The sequence below is a fragment of the Lactuca serriola genome, chromosome 9, assembly GCF_051521515.1.
Source record: "Lactuca serriola cultivar US96UC23 chromosome 9, Lser_US96UC23_V15, whole genome shotgun sequence".
NCBI classification, from domain to species: Eukaryota; Viridiplantae; Streptophyta; class Magnoliopsida; order Asterales; family Asteraceae; genus Lactuca; species Lactuca serriola.
Window position 1 is genome coordinate 205,896,485 of NC_136416.1, and position 6,530 is coordinate 205,903,014.

Consider the following 6,530-nt stretch of genomic DNA (forward strand, 5'->3'; position numbering starts at 1 on the left):
ACATTTGTCAAAAGTTACATGTTCAAAACTTAATTACAATATGATGTTAAAAACACGAGATTAAACTGGCGCCGCAGCATCCTTTCATCAAAAGCATAATGAATACCTGAAATTACTGATTTCCTGGGACATACAAGTAATTTTGAAAGAGTAGATCAGCATTTAAGCTGGTGAATTTCATAAGTATTTAAGTGACAATGTTCAAATGAAATGAAATGTTTTATCTTTGTTTGTTTGTGTTTAGAAAATCCTATATTTTCTACTAGTATAAAAGTAGCCTTCACTCAAGACCAATGTTTGTCTCCAAAATGTATGTAAGTGTAAAATAACCAATGAGTTTGAAAACCTTGTAAATCAATGCATTTTTAATACCCCTTGTGAGTTTTATAACCATACTATTGACTCGGAATGCCTATACACAACGTTGGAATGTTATGACGTTTGTCACCCCAAACGGTGGACTGCAGCTAACAGTCAGGGCGCGGGTTTGTCAAGCCCGTATAGATCTATACACAAACACCATGCTCCCCCTCCAAGGGATTCTGGTATATAATATAGGACTTGAAATGTGTACTCGAACGTACATGAAGTTAGTGTCTCACAAAACCGTGGTATAAAAACAGATCTACTTGTTAAAATGTTACGTTTGTTCTTGTATACGAAAGTAAACTTCTTGAAATTCATGTTTCTAGTACATAAGAGATAGAAATTTGTTCGTAAAACTATACCTATTATAGTTTTCTAAAAGTGTGTCTTGTTTGTTTAGAAATACCTAGAAAAAGAATCACTTGTTTATGAAAGCATAGATTTTTGGTGTAGAGTCTAAGATAGACAAGAATAATCTAAGAAAAGTTTAGTTTATACATGTATTACAACAAATTTATATTTCAAAAGATAGAATGCTATTTTAACATATGTTATATATATATAAAAGTTCCTTAAAGGTTTATAAATCGCATGTGATTTGAATATATAACAGCATATAAAAGAGTTTCTTTATGTAACACACGATAATACTCGTGTGTTTTACTTGTAATCCCCCCCTTGAAAGCATATAAAAGCATTTAGAATATTTAAAAAGGTTGATTAAGGGGTATGAAACTCACTTGAAAGTTTGAAGATAGCGAGATGGAAAACCGGGCAGAGTTTCGTCTCGGGAAACGGATTTTCCTCGGGATTCTCGGGAATCTCGGGAGTAAAATCGACCCTCGGGACTTGAGCCAAAAAGACCAGAGCTTCGGGTTTGAACGGGCACGGAAAACGAGACAAGATCGTGAGAGAGAGGAGAGAAATGAGCCCTTTTCTCGGAAGCCCTCGCATCCTATTTATAGGAAGGCTGAACCGCCTCGGTATGCGGGGTGTACGCTCGTACGCAGCGCGTACGCGTACGTCATGCATGACCGAAGCCTCGACTACCTCGGCTTCGGATGGGACGGGTTGCTGGGTACGCGGGTCGGATGGGACAGCGGGTCGGACGAATCGGATACTTCGGACGGGTCGGATAGGGCGACGTGGACGATCAGAGGCCAAGTCTCTCGGGTACGCTGGGCGTACAGGGGTACGCAGCGCGTACCCGGATGAGGACGCTGACTCCTCTTCGGATAAGGTCCGAAATTTTGATTTAAATAAATATATAATTTATTTAATAAACTTCAAAAATTCATATCTTCTTCATACGAACTCCGTTTTCGATGGTCTTTATATCCACGTGTAGGTGAGACTACGCTCTACAACTTTCGTTTAGACTCCGACGGCAAATTCCGAAATTATTTTTTTATTATTTATTTTAAACTCATCGTGTTTAAGGAATTTCTTTGAAAATTCATAACTTCTTTATCTGATGTCGGTTTTTGCCAGACTTTTTACCGCTGGAATACCATTGTCGAGACCTTCGATTCTCGTTTAGGTCATTCCGGCCAAAAGTCGCTCGATCTCCGATTCGAGTTTTTCGATGTCTGCTGCTAAGTCGAACTTGGAAAAATCATAACTTCACTATATGAAGTCAGATTTGGGCGTTCTTTTCACGTACGATCATGGTTCAAAGACATTTAAACATAGAAGGAAATTAAATAGAACTATTTGTACATTTTATTATGAAAGTAAATTTTAGTACCAAAAGTGGTTACAGTACTTGACCCTTTTGGTCATTACAAATAGTTGAAATATCGGGTTGTCACAGATACTCTTACAGAGATTCCTCTTACATGGATACATTTATATGGATACTCTTACAGAGATTCCTCTTACATGGATACACTTATAGGGATACTTTTTGTAACAGCCCGAAATCTCAGGTATTGTTAATTATGTTTTTGGGGTGAGTTGAGAGGGGACTCGGCGAGTTGGAGCCTAGACTCGCCGAGTAGGATCGCAGACCTAGTCGCGGGTCCGCGACTGGACTCGACGAGTCCAGATATGGACTCGGCGAGTCGACGCTGTTCAGCAGAAACCCTAACCGTTCGGTTTTGGATCGTATATAATGCTCTTATATGCCGTCATTGTTCGTTTTTAGTCGATTGAGAGGAACCCTAAACGGTTGTGGGCATCTAGAGCAAGATTGGAGGATATTAGGGCTTGAAGAGGTTGTGGGGCAAAGAGGAGAAAGGTTTTGGCTAAAGGAACAGCAAAGGATTCGAGTTCTGCGGTTTGGAGACACAGAGAGGGCATATTCCAGGTAATATTTCGGATTCCCTTCTGTTGTTTGATGTGTTTATGAAGTTAGGGTATATGAAACCCATTTAGTGATTAGATGGGTTATTATGTTATTACCCAAACGTTTATACCCCAGTAATGAGATGTTTAGAAGTCCAGAAAGTCCCATGGTTGTATATCTCGGGACCACACGTAATTCAGGAAGCAGTTGCTCGTCTGCATGGCATGGACTCGCCGAGTTGTTCTTCAGACTCGGCGAGTAGCTTGAAGATTTACTGGGACTCGCCGAGTTGTTCTTCAGACTCGGCGAGTGGAGTCGGGGTGGCCCCGCGATTCTTTCAAGGGTAACTCGTCGGGTCGAGTAGGGTACTCGACGAGTAGATAAGGAATCTCAGAAAGTTGGAGGACGTCTAGACTCGCCGAGTCGCCATGGTACTCGCCGAGTCCGGTCGAGCTGACCGTTGACCGTTGACCAGAGTTGACCTAAGTCTGACTTCTTAGGGATAGTCACCCTTAGAAGATATAAGTGTTAATGAGATATGTGATGTTATAGGAAGGTTGTAGCTCGTCGGATTGTGCACGAGTGATTTCAGGAGTTGCTAGCTTTCAGCATTTACGAGGTGAGTCTTCTCACTATACTGTACCCGGAAGGGTTTGACTGTGTGACCGGAAGGTCGGATATGTTATGTGATATGTATGCTATATGTGGTAAGTTATTTGTTATATGTACTATGTATGTTATGTGGGCCGGAAGGCGATTATGTTATGGGCCGGAAGGCGTGATAATGAGGACCGGAAGGTCAGGGCCTGGAAAGGCGTATGTGCGTAAGTGTATATTGGGGAACTCACTAAGCATTTATGCTTACAGTTGTTGTGCATGTATTTCAGGTACTAGCGAGGACCGTGGGAAGGCGCCGGCGTGATCGATACACACTGAAGATTGTCTTTATGATCTTGGGATTTTGAATAATTGTATTTGACAGAATAATTAAACTATTTATGCCTTGTTTAAAATGGAAACAATTATGTTTTTAAAAATGAAAAATTTGTTGAAAAATTTGAGCTGTTACAATTGGTATCAGAGCCTTGGTTTGAGGGATTCGGGTGCACCTTAGGGGGTAAGTGAACTCAAACCGAGGATTTGAGGAAGCTTTTCAAATAAAGGCATAAACTTTTGTAAATGGTTTTGTGGTAAGCAAGAAAGAAGTAGTGTGTACGATCAGTCAGCGCCCGAACGGTAAAGATCCCCAAAATACCTTACAATATTATATGATATGAATTGTTATGCATGCTAGAAGACTAGGTATTCATGATAGGACTAGAGAGGCCTGATTTGTGATGCCTTAGTCTAGGGGAGTTGCCTATATGAGATGCTTTGCTAGTATGCGGGTAGATAGAGCGTATCAGAAGTAGAGTACTCACTATCCGGAGTTTGGGGAGGAGGACTTGGGATGAACATTGATGCGGTGTGGTCGGTAGTATTGGGCCCGTACTACCGAGGACACCGGGTCAGTGGGAGGCCCAAGTAAGAATCCCTGGATATCTGGGACTGAGTAGGGTTGCGTATCGAGTACGATTATACTCGGTAGAATCTCTGATAGTTTTATGTTGTATTTCAGAGATATCATGGTTAGACCGCGTCACAGAGCAAGTACGAGCGGTGTGAGTGACGAGGATATTCGTCAGATGATCCACGAGGAGGTGGCGGCGGCGATCCGGGCTGAGATCCCGGAGATGTTTGGGTCTATCAAGACCACCCTGATGGAGACGTTCGACGAGCGGTACGCCGCATTGACTGAGGCTGCAACCGCTGCAGCTACCGCAGCTGTGGCCGCTGCTAGGCCACAGGGGGGTGATTCATTGCTGTTCCGAGAGTTCAGCAACACGAAGCCACCAGAGTTCGATGGGACGCAGGATCCGATTGCTGCGATGAGGTGGATCGCAGATATAGAGGGGTGATTCTACACTTGTTCATGCCCGGAGCACCTGAGGGTACGGTTCGCTTTGAACCAGCTCCGTCTGGGAGCAAAGGACTGGTGGAAGTTCGTGACGGCGAACTTCACTTTGGCAGAGACTGCGGCAGTGACATGGGAGGGGTTCACTACCATGTTCAGGGAGGATTACGTTCCCCCGGTGGAGCGGGAACGATTGGTTCAGGAGTTCTTAACCCTCAAGCAGGGTACTGATTCGGTGGCGGCGATCACGCGGAAGTTCCATGAGAGGACGATGTTTTGCCCCGAGCTGGTGGCCACAGAGCAGGCTCGGATGAGCCGGTACTTGGGTGTTCTGAGGAGGGAGATCCGGGAGTTTGTGTCAAACTCCACTTACCATACTTTTACTGAGCTTCAGGCGAATGCCAGGAAGCGTGAGATCGAGTTAGAGACTCAGGCCAGGGAGGAGGCCGAGTCTCAGCAGGCAGACCGGCGGCCGGCTCAGTCTCAGCCGGCAGCCAAGCGGATCAAGTCCGCCGATTCGAGGACGGGAGGTTCGAAGAACCGCACTTGCGTAAAGTGCGGCAAGGGTCACGATGGGGCGTGTCGAGCCGGTGCCTGCTACAAGTGCGGCAAGGAGGGGCACATTGCTAGGGAGTGCCCCAAGGGGTTTATGGTTTGCTTCCATTGCAACCAGACCGGCCATCGGAAGGCCGAGTGTCCGCAGCTTCGTCAGGGATCTGCACCTGTTGCCAGGACTACTGAGACTCGACCGGTGAAGGTCGAGGCCCCGAGGGCTCGTGGGAGAGCCTTTCAGCTGACTGCGGAGGAGGTCCGCGCTGCGCCCGATGTTATGGCAGGTATGTTGTAATTCGTGTAATTATTTTAATGTCGATATGTTATGCTTATGTTATTATGCGCGTAGGTACTTTCCTTGTGAACTCTGTGCCTGCCTTAGTGTTATTTGACTCGGGTGCGAGTAGGTCCTTTGTGTCCTTAGCCTTTAGTCAGCAGATCGGCGTTAGTCGTGAGTCGTTGAGTCGACCTTTGCGAGTTTCTATAGCTGACGAGAAAGTGATTCGTGCTACGGAGGTTCTTCGGGGATGTGTACTAGAGATTTTCGGGGTTGAATTCCCGATTGACCTGATTCCTATTACGATGGGGGATGTCTGTGTTATCGTGGGCATGGACTGGTTGAGCCGATTCGGCGCTGTCATCGACTGCGAGCGTCAGTTGGTGACCATACGAGACCATAGTGGGGGAGTTCTTTCGGTGTACGGTGAGGGTACCCGTTCAGGATCAGCTTTTTGTTCGGCCGCTAGGGCGAGGCAGTGTCTACAGCAGGGCTGTAAGGGTTTTGTGGCGTATGTGATGGATACGCGGGAGGTTTCCGAGAGACCGAAGTCAGTTAAGGAGGTCCCTGTGGTGCGTGAGTTTTCAGATGTTTTTCCTGAGGAACTGCCGGGAGTACCTCCTGAGAGGCAAGTAGAGTTTGGTATCGATCTGGTTCTGGGGGCCGCGCCTATTGCTAGAGTGCCCTATCGTCTTGCACCTCCAGAGATGCAAGAGTTGTCCTCGCAACTCCAGGAGTTGCTGGGAAAGGGATTCATTCGGCCGAGCAGCTCGCCATGGGGAGCACCTATTCTGTTCGTCAAGAAGAAGGATGGTTCACACCGGATGTGCATTGATTACCGGGAGTTGAACAAGCTAACGGTCAAGAACCGTTACCCGTTGCCGAGGATCGATGATTTATTCGATCAGTTGCAGGGAGCATCTTGGTTTTCCAAGATCGATCTGAGATCAGGATACCATCAGGTGAGGGTACGGGAAGAGGACGTCCAGAAGACAGCGTTTAGGACGCGATATGGGCATTATGAGTTTGTGGTGATGCCTTTTGGACTCACCAATGCCCCGGCTGTGTTCATGGATCTCATGAACAGGGTATAC